General features: G+C 44.8%; 3 non-coding genes across 3 annotated transcripts; 2 read left to right on the forward strand and 1 right to left on the reverse strand.

The window, feature by feature from the left end:
- Nucleotides 1–6,184: 6,184 nt before the first annotated feature.
- Nucleotides 6,185–6,257, forward strand: trnam-cau (transfer RNA methionine (anticodon CAU)). The gene has a single exon. It is a non-coding gene; the product is annotated as a tRNA-Met (tRNA).
- Nucleotides 6,258–12,770: 6,513 nt separating this feature from the next.
- Nucleotides 12,771–12,844, forward strand: trnan-guu (transfer RNA asparagine (anticodon GUU)). Its single transcript has one exon. It is a non-coding gene; the product is annotated as a tRNA-Asn (tRNA).
- A 2,924-nt stretch (nucleotides 12,845–15,768) lies between these two features.
- Nucleotides 15,769–15,851, reverse strand: trnal-cag (transfer RNA leucine (anticodon CAG)). The gene has a single exon. It is a non-coding gene; the product is annotated as a tRNA-Leu (tRNA).
- Between the last annotated feature and the right edge of the window lie 741 nt (nucleotides 15,852–16,592).

Here is a 16,592-nt window from a genome sequence, read left to right on the forward strand (position 1 = left end):
GGTCAGTGCTGAGGGAGCACTGCACTGTCCTAGGATCAGTACGCAAGGATCGCTGTACTGTCGAAGGGGCAGGATTGAGGGTGTGCTGCACTGTCGGACGGACTGTACTGAGGGAGTGCTGCACTGTCGGTGGGGCAGTACTGAGGCAAAGCAGCACTGTCAGATGGTCAGTACTGAGGGAGCGCTGCACTGTCGAAGGGACAGTATCGAGGAAGTGCTTCACTGTCAGAGGGTCAGTAGTGAAGGAACGCTGTACTGTCGAAGGGGTAACATTGAGGAAGTGCTGCACTGTTGGAGGGTCAGTGGTGAAGGAGCGCTGCACTGTCGAAGGGGTAACATTGAGGAAGTGCTGCACTGTTGTGGATGCCGCCTTGCAGACGAGACGTCAAACCGAAGCCCCATCTGCCTTCCCAGGTAGATGTAAAAGATCCCACGGCATTATTCGAGAAAGTGCTAGCGAGTTCTCCCCGGTGTCCTGGGCAATATTTATCCCTCAACGAACATCACTAAGACCGACTTTCTGGTCATTCATCTCATTGCAGTATGTGGGGCCTTGCTGTGTACAAATTGGCTGCAGCATTTACTACATTACCACAGTGACTACACTTCAAAATCAGAGAATCATAGAATGGTTACAGCACAGGAGGAGGCCATTCGGCCTATCGAGCACGTGCTGGCTTTATGTAAGAGCAATCCAGTTAGTCCCAATCCCCTGCTCTACCCCGTAGCCCTGCAAAATTTTTCACTTCAAGTATTTCTCCAATTCCTTTTTGAAGGCCATGATTGAATCTGCTTCCACCAACCTTTCAGGCAGCGCATTCCAGATTATAAAAAATTGCTGCGTAAAAAAAGTTTTTCCTCATGTCGCCGTTTGTTATTTTGCCAATCACTGAAATGATTTTGAACGCTTTTATCAAATCACCTCTTAACCTTCTCTGCTCGAAGGAGAACAATCTCAGCTTCTCCAGGCTCTCCACGCAACTGAAGCCCCTCATCCCCGGTACCATTGTAGTAAATATTTTCTACATCCTCTCTATCTACTTCACATCCTTCCTAAAGTGTGGTGCCCAGAATTGGAAACAATACTCCAGTTGTGGTCGAACCAGTGTTTTATAAAGGTTCCACATAACTTCCTTGCTTTTGTACTCCATGTCTGTATTTATAAAGCCCTTGACGCCACATGCTTTTTTAACCGATTTCTCAAACTATCCTGCCACCTTCAAAGATTGGTGCACATATACCCCCAGGTCTCTGTGTTCCTGCAAACCCTTTAGAATTGTACCATTTAGTTTGTATTGCTTTTCCTCTTTCCTCCTGCCACAATCGATCACTTCACACTTCTCTGCGTTAAATTTCATCTGCCACGTGTCCGCCCATTCCACCAGCCTGTCTATGTCTTCTTGAAATCTATCACTGTCCTCATCACTGTTCACTACATTTCCTATTTTTGAGCCATCTGCAAATTTTGAAATTGTGCGCTGTACACCAATTCTAATTCATTAATCTATACCAAGAAAAACAGTGGTCCCAGCACCGACCCCCGGGGAACACTTCCTCCAGTCAGAAAAACAGCCGCTCACTACTACTCTCTGTTTACTGTCACTTAGCCAATTTTAAATCGATGCTCCCACTGCACCTCTAATTCCATGGGCTTCAATTCTGCTGACAAGCCGATTATGTGGAACATTATAAAGCAACTTTTAAAAGTCCATATACACATCAACTGCATTGCCCTCATCAACCCTCTGTTATCTCATCAAAAAACTCAGTCAAGTTAGTTAAACACGATTTGCCTTTACAAATTCATGCTGACATTCCTTTATTAATCAACACTTGTCCAAGTGTCTGTTAATGTTTTCCCGGATTATCGTTTCTAAAAGCTTCCCCAACACCGAGGTTAAACTGACTGGCCAGTAGTTGCCGGGTTTATCCTTACAACCTTCTTTGAACAAGGGTGTAACATTTGCAATTCTCCGGATCTCGGGCACCACCCCCATATCTAAGGATGATTGGAAGATTATGGCCAGAACCTCTGAAATTTCCACCCTTACTTCCCTCAGCATTCTTGGATGCATCCCAGCCGGACGGGGTGACTTATTTATTTAAATACAGCCAGCCTTTCCAGTAGTTCCTCTATCAATTTTTTAGCCTATCCAGTATCTCAACTACCTCCTTTTTTCTGTGACTTGGCAGCATCTTCTTCCTTGGTAGCGACAGATGCAAAGAACTCATTTAGTACCTCAGCTAGGACGCGGGGACATAGCCTAACAATGAGAGCCAGGACTTGCAGGATTGAAGTTAGAAAATGCTTCTACGCACAAATGGTGGGTTAAGTTTGGAACGCTCTTCTGCAAATGGCAGTTGATGTTAGCTCAATCGAGAATTCAAAATCTGAGATTGATGGATTTCTGTGAACCAAGGGTACTAAGGGATGTGGGGCTAAGGCGGATATATGGAGTTAGCTCACAGGTCCACCCTGATCTGATCGAATGGTGGAAAAGGCTCGAGGGGCAAAATGCCACCGCCACTTGCTGCCTCATGATATGTGCCAGCTTCTCCTGCAAGAAAGCGGGACGTGTGTCTGGGTGATGTTCCTATCATGTTTGAATAGCTGCCAGTGTGTGTGGCCTGTGAGTTGTGGGTGGGCGGCTTGCAACGGTGGTAGTGGGTAAGGGTGAGAAGGTTGAGTACTGATGGAAATAGTTTGTTGGTATGTGGGTGATGGGGGGTGTAGTGCGTGGAGCAATGGGTGCAGCTATACATGTAGTTGGTAGGAGACGCCACTTGACAGTTGACCTCACTCATCTTGACCACTCATGTCAAAGCATTTAACTTCTTCCTGTACTGCATCCATGTTCATGATGCTGTGCGCCTGACATTGACCTCATCCCCTCGTGCCTCCCACTACCTTTTGGATGTATGTCTGGAGGATATCTTGCCCTCCGCTGATACAGGATGTCCCTCCTTCAGTCCACCTCTTGCACCAAGGCCTCTGGTGAATCAGCAGAGAACCTTGGTGCACGGACTCTCAGACCGGCGGATTGGTGAGGTCTAGCATGCAGATTTGGAGGATGTGGGATTTAGTGGTGCACAACCTTTATTCAACATTTTAAATTAACTCATCAGTATGTAAAAATAGGGATGGGACCTGCATCTGTGCTTTCCGTGTGCGATGTCTGAACTCTGTTCAGACTCTGTGCAGATATATTCGGCATAAGCTGCACAGAGAGACCTCTGGTGATCAGCAGCCTGAAGGAGGAAGAGTTCTCGGTGCCGTCTTCACAGACCGACATACTGAGAATCAGCAAGTCCTTTCATGCCGGGCTCTATGACGCGAAGCCCAGAGACAACACGGCCTCCCAATCCTTCCTGTCCTCTCTCTCTTGGAGGAGAGCGAGCGGGAGAGCCTGGATTAGTCACTGACCTTGGACGAGCTAACAAAGGCCGTCTGGTCCTTCGAGAAGATTAGATCTCCCAGGAGCGATGGTTTACCGGTTGACTTGTACTCGGCTCTGTGGAACTGGATAGACCCAAACCGACTGGAAGTGTACGGGGGTATGCTTCTGGCAGGTAGCATGTCAGAATCCATGAGGAAAGCCTTCATCACACTCATCTACAAGCGGAAGGGGGAGAGGAAAGAAATCTGAAATTGGCGACCCATTTCCTTGCTAAATGCTGACTACAAGATTCTGTCGAAGGCCATCGCCGACAGGCTCGAATCTGTTCTGGAGCGGGTGATCCACCCGGATCAGACCTGTAACTGTACCCGGCAGGAAGATCTCTGATAGCCTTGCGCTGCTCAGGGAAACGATCGCCTACGTGCAGGACAGAGGGGTGAACACATGCCTCATCACCCTGGACCAGGAGAAGGCCTTCGACAGAATATCCCACGCATACATGATTAACGTGCTATCCAAAATGGGGTTTGGTTCAGCGATTGGATCCGACTGCTCTCCATGGTCATCCATTGCACAGTCCAAATCAATGGGCGGGAGTCAGAGAGTTTTCCGATCAGATCTGGAGTCAGACTGGGTTTTCCTCTCTCTGCGGTCTTGTTTATGTGTTGTGTCGAGCTGTTTGCTGCGTCCATCAGAAAGGACACCATAATCAGGTAGGGTGACGATCCCAGGCAACGGAGGCTCTCAGGTTCAGGCCTCCCTGTACATGGATGACGTCACCGTCTTTTGATCCGATCAGCAGTTGATCCACAGACTGATGGACATCTGCGATCGTTTCAAGCTGGCCTCGGGGTCCAGAGTGAACTGCAATAAAAGTGAGGCCATGTTCTGTGGCAGGTGGGAGACCCCATCCTTTGTTCCTTTCACCATCAGGTCCGACTACCTGATGGTGTTGGGGATCGGGCTCGGGGGGCCCCAGGACTCCACCAATAAATGGAAGAGCGCATCGCCATGGCCAAACAGAAGCTTGGTATGTTGGGAGGGGGCGAACCCTCTCCATAACCAACAGGAACCAGGTGATAAAGTGTGATGTACTCGGGGTCTTGTTCGACGTGGCCCAGGTCTGGCCCATTCCCCACAGCTCCGACACCACAGTCAACCGAGCTTTCTTCCACTTTGTCTGGAGGGCCTAAGTAGAATGCGTCCACAGGGACACCATGTACAATACACTGAGAAAACTGGGTCTAACCAACCGTTCAGCTGGACTGTCCCCCACCACCTGTCCCAAGTGGAGAAGTTCCTGAGTTGGAACCACTTCGACCACAAGACCGTCAGACAGTGGAACGTTCAGAGGGCTCTGCAGGAAAAGGAGAGGGTGGATCCGATCGACCAGTTCCCCGACCAGATGGTTGATGCCATTTGGCAGAACGTCTTGTCGCCAGAACTGACCAACAGGCACCAGGATGTGGCCTGGATGGTGGTGAGAAGGGCCCTCCCAGTGCGGTCCTTCCAACACGCATGGAATCTCAGCATCACCTCGAGCTGCCTTCAAGGCTGCGGGAATGGGACCGTCGTCTGTTTCCTGGTGGACTGGAGCTTCATGCAGAATGTGTGGGGAGAGATGCGTTGGCAGCTGTCCCAGTTCATCCCCAACACCTCAGTAACACAGGACGCTGTGCTCTATGGACTGATCCCCGTGAGGCCCACCGAGACATATATGAACTTCTGCTGGAAGACCATCAACTCGGTGAAGGAGGCCCTTTGGACCGCCCGAAACCTACTGGTCTTCCAGCTGAAGGAGCGGTCCATGAGCAAGTGTTGCCGACTGACACACTCCAAGGTCCAGGGGAATGTGCTGCGGGATGCACTGAGGCACGGTGCGGCCAAAACAAGCGCTCTATGGGGAAAGAGCGCCGTGTAAAGCCATCCCACCTTTTATTATACAGAATGTATTATAAGACATACACAGTGTATTGTATTGAAATAATGGGATCATAGTGTGTGCGATCTGTTTTGTATTGTTTTGAATTGAAATTGCGAACTTTAACCCTGAACTTTATGTATCATTAAATTTTATGAAATAATGTATATTTTGAAAATTAAAAACATGCTGCTCAACGGCACTCCTTTGAGCAGCGAGAGACCTGTCCGAAAGACTGACAGAAGTCTTTTTTGCCTGAAAGTGAGTGCGGTTTGACGTGTTGTTGCTCAAACGCGCTCCCTGCTGGTGAGCAGAGGCAAATGCTCGAGCAAAACAGCTTTCAGGTTTGAGAAAGGAAAAGCGCCAACATTTTAAGCAGTGAGCAGTCCGTAAAGTTAAGAAACCGGCCTTGAGCTCAATACCGTTTACTCAGAAAGCACGTTCGTTATTTTGAGCCAGAATTAAACTAACAATTTAAGAGTGATTTTGCTTTCAAGTTTTAATCTCTACAAGTTTTCCACGCTACCAGCTGAGCTATCGAAGGGAAGCAGCAAAGGTCCCTCTCTTTGGTGATTGTTCACCGTGTGCCTTTTGACACTCCCGGACTCGTGGAGACGCGTGGGCATGACCGAGACTGACTCGGTACCTGCTCATACCGCAGCGCTGTGAGCGTGTGAGCTCCGACTTACTCGACACACCTTTGGCCAGTCGAGCAATGGGGAACGTGTCTGACCAAAATTCAGAAGATTGTTGGTTCGATTTCCAACTGGATGGAGAGTTTTTGCAAACTGCCGATTAGTTTATGATTTTACACCTTGCAAACTGTCCTACTTGATAGAGCTGCCTGGAGTTTTATACATCAAGTGTCTTCTTAGCGCAGCAGGCAGCGCGTCAGTCTCATAATCTGAAGGTCCTGAGTTCAATCCTCAGAGAAGGCATCACTAAGCTTTTTTTTTCAATCTTTGCCGAAGACCAAAATCATGAATTTTTGCTTCCTGCAGCACACCAAAAGATTTGCTGCCCCTTGACCTCTCTGTACCGTAGCACGCAGTGAAGCTTAAGAAGTACATGGACCATGGGCTCGCTGAAAACTGACGCCACTTTTGTTTCTGGACAATTGACCCAAGTCAAAAGGTGAGTGGAGAATGCAAGAATCTATCTTGCTATCTCTCACCTGCTCAGCGAGCATTCGACTTGAATCATAGAAACATTCCAGCACGGAAGGAGGCCATTCGGCCCATCGAGACCACACCAGCTCTGTGCAAGAGCAATCCAGCTGGTCCCACTCCACCGCCCCATCGTTTTTCCTGATGTCATCTATGGTGCTTTTGCCAATCATGTTACATCTATGCCCTCTGCTCCTTCACCCTTCTGCAAATAGGAACGATTTCTCTCTATACACTCTGTCTAATCCCTTCATGGTTTTGACAATCTCTATCAAATCTCCAGCTTCTCCAGTCTATCCACGTAACTAAAGTCCCTCATCCCTGGAATCATTCTAGTAAATCTCTTCTGCACCCTCTTTAACGCCTTCATATCTTTCCTAAAGTGCGGCGCCCAGAAGTGGACATAATACTCCAGTTGTGGCTGAACCAGTGTTTTCTAATGACTTCCATACTTTAGTGCTCTCTGCCTCTATTTATAAAGCCCAGGATCCCGAATGCTTTTTTAACCACTTTCTCAACCTGCCCTGCCACTTTCAATGATATGTGCACATATACCCGCAGATCTCTTTGTTCCTGTATCACTGTTAGAATTAAGCCCTCTAGTTTATATTGCCTCTCCTCGTTCTTCCTACCGAAATGCATCAATTCGAATTTTTCTTCGTTAACTTTCATTTGCCATGTTTCCGCCCATGCAGCCAGTCTGTATATATTCTCCTGAAGTCTATCACTATCCTCCTCACTGTTTTTAACCCTTACAAGTTTTGTATCATCTGCAAATTTGGAGATTGTGCCCTGTACACACAAGTTCAAGTCATTAACATATATAAAGGAAAGCAGTGGTCAAAGTACCGACCCCTGGGGAACATCACTGCCCACCTCCCTCCAGTCCCAAAAACAACCGTTCACCACTACTCTGTTTCCTGTCCCTTAGCCGATTCTGTATCTATGTTGCTACTGCCCACTTTATTCAATGCTCTTCACAGTAGTTGTTTCGCACTCGCCTCCAAGCAGCTCCACGATCAGCAGAGAAATCTTGCCTTGGGTTGGCCCCCTCCCTGACGACAATCAATACTTTGTTCCAATCGGTGGTTTCGAGCATAAGCAAGTGAGCAACAGCAGAACGGGAAGCCACAGTAATCGTGAATGATGCTGAGAAGAGCCCGAGCCTGCGGAAGGTAGATGAGATCACAGGAAAGAAACAGCGGCCCCGAGCTTGAGGGAGCAGCGAGAGCCCTGTCTGTCTGCCTGATCGAAGACATTTTTGCCTGAAAGCGGTTTGAAGTGTTGTTGCTCAAAGGCACTCCCTGCTGGTGAGCAGAGGCAAATGCTCGAACAAAACAGCCGTGTTCTGACAGACACAGAAAGCTTTAAGGTTTGACAAAGGAAAAGTGCTCTCCTGTGCCTCAGCGCCAACATGTTAAGCCGTAGGCTGCCTGTAAAGTTAAGAGAATGGCCTAGAGCTACTTACTCCAAAAGCACGTTTATTACTTCGAACCAGCAAACTTTGATCTGTTAATTGTACTATAGTTCTCCGCTCGACAAGCTGAGCGATCGAAAGGAAGCAGCTCATGTCTCTCTCTTTGGTGATTGTTCACCGTGCACCTTTTGACACTTCCGGACTCGTGGAATCGCGTGGGCATGACCGAGACTGACTCGGTAACTGCTCATTCTCCAGCATTGTGGAAGTGTGAGTTACTGCATGCTTTTTGAAAACTAGGCCAGTGGAGCAATTGATAACGTGTGGAGGTTCAATTCCCGTTTGATTCGAAAGTTTCTGCGATTTTTTTTTGTTACAAAACATACATTACTGCATAAAATTTAAGAATACACAGAGTTAAAACTAAATTTCACAATTTCGAAGCAATACAGTACAATACAGACCGTATCTCACGGTATGAGCCGTCCAGTTAAAGGGGCCTCATGCTGTGATCTCACGGTGTGAACCGTCCAGTTAAAGGGGCCTCATGCTGTGATCTCACGGTGTGAACCGTCGAGTTCAGGGGGCCTCATCCTGTGATCTCACGGTGTGATCCATCCAGTTAAAGGGGCCTCAAAGATTATCTTTCGTTCCAGAGTCCGCTCCGTGGAGCAGGACGAGAAGTGCTCGGGCTTCTTCTTCCAGAAGCTGCTCAGGGAGACTTCTGTGATCAGCAGCCTGAAGAAGGAAGAGGGCTCGGTGACGTCTTCACAGACCAACATCCTGAGTCCACCCCACCTTGTAATTTGCTAATTTACCTCATGCTCATGCTTTAATATTGCATTTTTTTGATAAAGATTAGAAAGCTATTTGATGAACTTGAGTAATGAAGAAGGAGGGACAGAAAGCGATAGAGAAACAACAACAGAGCAATAAACAGGTGGAGGGAGAAACAGATAAAGAGACATAGGGAGATAAAGGTCAACAGATAGATAGCTATATAGATAGATAGATGGACAGATAGAGATAGATAGATAGGTAAGTAGATATATAGATAGATGGCTAGAGAGATGTATAGATAGAGAGAGTTGGATAGAGAGATATATAGATAGATGGATGGATAGATAGATGGATAGAGAGATATATAGATAGATAGATGGATGGATAGATAGATGGATAGATAGATAGATGGATGGATAGATAGATGGATAGAGAGATATATAGATAGATAGATGGATGGATGGATAGATGGATAGATAGATAGATGGATAGAGAGATATATAGATAGATAGATGGATGGATAGATAGATGGATAGATAGATAGATGGATAGAGAGATATATAGATAGATAGATGGATGGATAGATAGATGGATAGATAGATAGATGGATGGATAGATAGATGGATAGAGAGATATATAGATAGATAGATGGATGGATAGATAGATGGATGGATAGATAGATGGATAGAGAGATAGATAGATAGGTAGATAGTTAAATAGATGGATGGATAGATAGATGGATAGAGAGATATATAGATAGAAAGATAGATAGATCGGCAGATGGATAGAGAGATAGATGGATAGAGAGATATATAGATATAGAGATAGATGAATGGAGAGGTAGATGGATAGAAAGATAGATAGATAGAAAAAATACATTTAAAGCAGTGGAGAGACAATTATACATTCGAATCGGTTGAAGGAGATTGATATTGATTTTTAATAAGGTGAAAATAACAATGGATAAAGTTCAAAGAGATAAAGAAACATAAAATTAGTAGAAAGAGAGCACGATGGACAGATTTATAATTAGAGACAGAGTTAGAGATTGGCAGAAGCAGCGATGGAGAAATGGAATAAGTTGGAACATTGGTGGTGGCGGGGGGGGGGTGCGGGAATCGTCCGTCTTTTTGTGATAGTTTAATTGAAATGTATTGAGTCAATTGAAGATCAATTAGCAATGGACAGCTACAAATTGCCCGGTACAAACTCAAATACCCCTCGCCCCAATAAAGCTATGCTGGGAAAGAAACAACTCGATTCAAACCCAAACTGAACTGCAACAAATCAGCAAAGATTACTTGAAAGGCATCTGGTGATGAGCTTCAGACGAAATGTACTGGGGATGTTGTACTGAATTAGGCCGACCATGGAAGGCCCTGCGGTGATATTACGCACCACGTGTTTCTCTGCTCTAATGTTGAGAAAAGACTCGAAATTAATTGCATACAATTGCAGTTCCTCAACGGGACTTTCTCCTGCAGCTCAATATCCTCTTAACAGATCCGCCGCCCATCAAGGTCAACCTGCTTCTCCTGTTCGGACTTTGACATTTCAGTTAATGGTTAGTTTTGGGGTACTGTATTAGTTTGAGGTGCTGGATTGTTTGAGGAACACTATTAGTTTGAGGTGATGTATTTGTTTGCGGAACACTATTAGTTTGAGGTGCTGTATTTGTTTGAGGAACACTATTAGTTTGAAGTGCTGTATTTGTTTGAGGTACAGTATTATTTTGAGGTACTGTATTTGTTTGAGGCACTGTATTAATTCGAGGTACAGTATTAGTTTGAGGTGCTGCGTTAGTTTGAAGTGCTGTGTTAGTTTAAGATGCTCTACTAATTTGAGGTAATATATTAGTTCGAGGTACTGTATTAGCTTGAGGTGCTGTATCAGTTTGAGGTGTTGTATTAGTTTGAGGTGTTCTGTTAGTGTGAGGTGCTGTATTAGTTTGAGGTGTTCTATTAGTGTGAGGTGTTGTATTAGTGTGAGGTGTTGTATTAGTTTGAGGTGTTCTGTTAGTGTGAGGTGCTGTATTAGTTTGAGGTGTTGTAGTAGTTTGTGGTGTTATATTATTTTCAGAATCTGTGTCATTTTGAGGTACTGTATTAGTTTGAGGTACTGTATTAGTTTGAGGTACTTTATTAGTTTGAGATACTGTATTAGATTGAGATGCTGTATTAGTTTAAGGTATTCGATTGGTTTCAGGCTCTGTATCGGTTTGAGGTATTTATTAGTTTGAGATGATGTATTAGTTTGAGGTACTATATTAATTCAGGTTCTTTATCGTTTGAGGTACTTTATTAGTTTGAGCTACTGAATTAGATTAAGATGCTGTATTAGTTTGAGGTATTATATTAGTTTCAGGTTCTGTATCGGTTTGTATTAGTTTAAGGTGTTGTATTTGTTTGAGGTACTGTATTCGTATGAGACGATGTATTAGCTTCAGGTATTATATTAGTTTCAGATTCTCGATACGTTTGAGGTACTGTATTAGTTTGAGATACTGTATTAGTTTGAGAAACTCTATCAGTTTGAGGTGTTATATTAGTTTGGGGTATCTGTATTGTAAGGAAAGAGTTAGTCTTTATATTGAATTAATATTAACCTTTAGCTTTTGCCTCTTAAGTAAGGAAGTATAAATCTCTGTTGGGAGAATGAAACTACAATCATAAGACAGATTTGCTTCATTTTATATGCATGCATATGTTTAACATAGAGACTAGTCGATTCTGAAGTCCAGAAACGCTTGGATTGCAGCTGATATCATAATACTCGTAAGTTAATTGTCCATTTGATATAAACAATTCTCTGACAATCATAACAAGGCCTTTAAATCATTCAGAGCTGGTGTTTATGTGTGTCAGACAGCCTTAGCAATTAGGGATGGGCAATAAATTCTGGCCTCGCCAGCGACGCCCACATCCCATGAACGAATAAAAAAAATCTCTGTGCTCCTCCAATTCTTGCCTCTTGCGCATCCCCGATTTTAATCGCTCCACCATTTGCGGCTGTGTCTTCAGCTGCCTAGGCCCTAAGCTCTGGAATTCCATCCTTAAACCACTCCGCCTCTCTCTCCTTTAACACATACCTTAAAACCTAACTCTTCGACTAAGCTTTTGGTCACCTGTCCCAATATCTCCTTATGTGGCTTAGTGTCAAGTTTTGTTCAAAAACTCTTCCTGTGAAGCACTTTGTGAGGTTTTACTGCATTAAAGGTGCTATATAAATGCAGGTTGTGTCCTCTGGTTATCGACCCTCCTGCCAATGGAAATAGCTTCTCCCCATCCATTCTATCAAAATCCCCTCATAATTTTGAACACCTCTATTAAATCTCCCCTTAACCTTTTTTTTTGCTCGAAGGAGAACAATCCCAGCTTCTCCAGTCTCTCCACATAACCCATCCCTGGACACGATGGAAGGCGGAGGGCTGCAACCAGGTTTGCACATTATTGCCAATCGGGAGCTGGACAAATCGAAAGGAACCGAAATGACAAAGAGCTTTGTGTATCTGTAGATACGCTTTGGGAAACGGAATTGTAGGCGAATAAAGGACTGATCAGACAGGCGGCCAAGACGCAGTTGAGTCGGCATGTCCCCCTGGAACAGTTACTCTGATGTTGTGGGTGAAATTAAGAGGTCGGTCCATTTAAAGCGCTCCCAGTTACTGCAGATCAGGCATCAAAACCTGATATCAGCGTCAGGACGCTCAGAATACTTTTTCTTCATTCGTTCATGGGATGTGGGCGTCACTGGCGAGGCCGGCATTTAATGCCCATCCCTGATTGCCCTTGAGAAGGTGGTGGTGAGCCGCCTTCTCGAATCGCTGCAGTCCGTGTGGTGAAGGTTCTCCCACAGTCCGACTCAATAACAGACAAAGCACCGGTGGGCGCGCCGGTTGCAGGAGAGCTGGTTCGCGGTGATATCGATGCTGTGAGCGAGACCAGACCGTTTCCATAAACAATGTCCCATCCTTTATTTCTGGAAAAGTAAGACTGATAGTGGACAATTGCATTTCTGTGGCTGCAACATGTAACTTTGGCTAGGTGACACGCTGCTTTAGTGTATCTCGCAAGCACAAGCACTGGGCGGTTTCTGTGGCGCAATCGGTTAGCGCGTTCGGCTGTTAACCGAAAGGTTGGTGGTTCGAGCCCACCCAGGGACGAAAATTGCGCTTTTTTTCTTCCCACTTTCGGATTCATTGCCTCATTCTGATCGACCTGAAGCCGGTGCCAGGTTTTAATTCCTGATCTGCAGTAACTGGGAGCACTTTAAATGGCTCCGATCTCTTCATCTCATTTCACTTTTTCTAATGTGTGATTTGGCTGCAAGAAAGCATTCTGTGAACAATGTGATCTGAGCATGCCTGATTCGCCATAATTTACACTGCGGTCGGATATCAGGCACATGAAAAAAAAACAGTGAAATGTTTGTGTGGGCGCGATGCTCTGGGATTCCCTGCCTGACCTTCGCCACCGATCCTTCTCTGCAGCCTTCCTAAATACAGCGCAGGAAATGTATCTCTGTGAAATGAGCTCCTGGACAGTAATACGGAAATTAGTTTGGCTGAGGGGTTATATCCCTAACACGGAGTTGGCAGCATCAGGTTTCCGTAGTGTAGTGGTTATCACGTTCGCCTTATACGCGAAAAGTCCCCGGTTCGAAAACAGGCAGAAACATTTTAAAACCTTGTTCCCATCAAAAATTAGTAAATATTTAACGATTCACATTGCTGAATAATATGAACAAAGTCCATATCTCCCAGCCCTGTTAATGCAGTCCGCTGAGAGCAGGCGATGAAAGCCAGCGTGATCGTGGGGGTGAAGGCTGCTTCCAATACTGTCTCATTCCCGGTGGGATCTGGCGGAGATTTGATCAGCCCCATCGATTCAACCAAGGTGGGATAAATGAAACGGTGTTTGAGAAACATTCATATAAATGATAACATCCAGGATCCTGTCTTCAGAGCGCGTGGTGCAAAGGTCTGACTCCAGATCAAAAGGCTGCGTGTTCACATCACATCGGGGTCAGTGTTTCTTTCACCGCTCACATGAGACTGGATAATTCCCGAATGAAGGTTTTAATTGCTTTTTCACAAAAAAACCCAGAAGTTTGGTGTAAACCCTGACTCAGTACCGACCCAATGAAAGGGAGGGGAGCGCCTGATACTCTCATTTATTTCATGCAACAAACTGATACGAACACTGGTATTGATTCAAAATTGACCTGCAGATGGACACACATATAAAAAAGACAGCCACAGAAACAGACAGCAATGACTTGCATATATTACATATATATACATATTTATATATATGCATATAGCGCCTTTAACGTGGTCAGACGATTTAAGCTCGGTGAACTTGCTTCAGCTTTCTGAAATGTACTTGTACATCCTTCAGAGGTCACGGGAAATATATTTTTTTCCCTTTCGAAAAAAGACGCGAAAAGCAGAGACATGTTTTGTTTTCAAAACGGCTGGAGAAATGGCGGACGATCATAAATTAGGAGTCGCCTTTGAAACATTTAAAGGCGACTACCTAAAAATCACTTAGTGCAAATTTCAAATCACGGTTACTATTTATTTAGGTCTGAAATAAATAACAATAAACATGTCAGTCAGCGCCCGCGGTGAGACGGTGATGAACTTGTTTGTTGTGAAGTTCACCGCTGGGCTAAAGTTGACGCCGTTTAAAGGACGTGAACCCACTCAATGTAAAGGATGAGCTCATAACCAACAGGTCCCGTCATCGTCAAACACCTCCTTTCTTGTTTAATAGAGGGAGCAGAGGCGTGTACATCATCAGACACCAGCAACTTTAAGAAATGGAACAGATAAAGGCACAGATGCAAGTTCCAAATCTTTTCAATGCAAAGTTATTTCACTTTACTTAAAGTGCCGTGAGGCTGAAAACGGGTCCCAGATGATTTGCGTTCACTCGTGACTTGCTTTCCAGTGTTGGTCCGTCAGGTTTGCAATTCAATTTGTGTTGGATATTGAAGATATTTCAGGATGATTGCACAACATACCATGTGTAAAGAAACATCTTGATAACTTCATTGACGCTGCAGAGGCCCCAGCACCCCTTTCAATATTGTTTTTTTAACTCACAGTTTTCAAAAGGGAATTGGATAAACGCTTGAATGGAAACATTTTCAGGGCTATGGGGAAACAGCAGGCGAGTGGGACTAACTGGACAGCTCTTTCAGAGAGCTGGCACAGGCACGATGGGACGAATGCCATTCGAATGGCGCTGTCCTATTCCATGATTCTATTAATAGGTCAATTTCCGCCTTTCACTGAGCCTCTCTAAATGGTGCACAGTAATCGTGTCCCTGTGAAATGAATCTGAACAGTAATACGGAAATTAGCGTGGGTGAGCGGTTTAAAACTCTGGTTAGGCACCTAACAGGAAATTTCCCCTCTCAGTTTGATGAGATTATCAATTATCTCCCCCCCTTTCGATCTTAAATGTTTTTATATTTTTTTGATCTCTTCTTCCACTGTCATGCACTCAATGCTGGTCTCCCTGGTAAATACTGAAGAAAAGTGATTATTTAATATTTCTGCCATTTCGCTGTCATTGCCTGTGAGTTTGTCGTGTGTATCCCTTAGTGACCCTATTCCTATCCTAAACTTTCTTTGGCTGTTGATGTGTCCAGAATACTTTGCTTTTTTTGATATTCCTTTTTGCCTTTCTAATAGTTCTTTAGACTTCTTTCCCAGTCTTTTCACATTCCCCCTCTCCTTTATTGTCCAGTGTGGGCCTTTTTCTTCAGTTTCAATTTTGACCTTATTTCTTTATTCATCCATGGTGTGTCATTTCTGGCTAGTTTGTTCTTACTTTTCAGTGGGATATATTTCTCCTGGACTCCATTGATCACCGTTTTAAATGTTTCCCACTGCTGTTCTATTTCTTTGTCCAGGTCATTAATATGTCAACCATTTCACCGTTCGAAACTTCTCAAGTCACATTTCCATCACAAAGCCAGTTGCTTTTGTGGGAGGAGCAAATCGACTTGGCAGGAAAATCAGCTGCAGCCCAATCCACAAATAAAATATTTCCACGCAACAGTAAAGATAACAAATGTCAGAAGTGGGATTCGAACCCACGCCTCCAGAAGAGACTGCGACCTGAACGCAGCGCCTTAGACCACTCGGCCATCCTGACGACCGATTTCATGTTTCATTCTGCATCATTTCTGCACTGTTGGCCAGTGAAAGCATCATAAAAGTTTAAAATGGCACTCGCCTAACGTGGGGCTCGAACCCACGATTAAAAACTTCGTGCTCTGTCCGACTGAGCGAGCCGGGACTGAGTATTGTTCACCGCCTGATCTGTCATGACAGCAAGCAGGAGAAAGACTCAATTTCGAATTATTGCAATCAATTCTGAGGGATCGGATGAACTGTCACTTCGAAAGTCACGGATGAATCAAGGACAGTCAGCATGGATTTTTTAAGTGGAGGTCGTGTCTGACTAATCTGATTGAATTTTTCGAGGAGGTGACAAGGAGGATCGATGAGGGTAGCGCAATTGATGCAGTCGACATGGATTTTCGCAAGGCTTTTGAAAAATTCCCACATGGCAGATTGGTCAAAAAAGTAAAGGCCCATAGGATCCAAGGGAATGTGGCTTATTGGAGCCAAAATTGGCTCAGTGGCAGGAAGCAAAGGGTAATGGTCGACGGGTGTTTTTTGTGGCTGGAAGACTGTTTCCAGTTGGGTGCTGCAGGGCTCCGTACTTGGTCCTATGCTTTTTGTGGTATACATTAACAATTTGGACTTAAACGTCGGGGGCATGATTAAGAAATTTGCCGGTGACACAAAAATTGACCGTGTCGTTGATAGCGAGGAGGAAAACTGTAGACTGTGGGGGTTCAGGCAATTTTCTGATAACAAAGCACTCAAT

The sequence above is a fragment of the Heptranchias perlo genome, unplaced genomic scaffold (assembly GCF_035084215.1).
Source record: "Heptranchias perlo isolate sHepPer1 unplaced genomic scaffold, sHepPer1.hap1 HAP1_SCAFFOLD_52, whole genome shotgun sequence".
NCBI classification, from domain to species: domain Eukaryota; kingdom Metazoa; phylum Chordata; class Chondrichthyes; order Hexanchiformes; family Hexanchidae; genus Heptranchias; species Heptranchias perlo.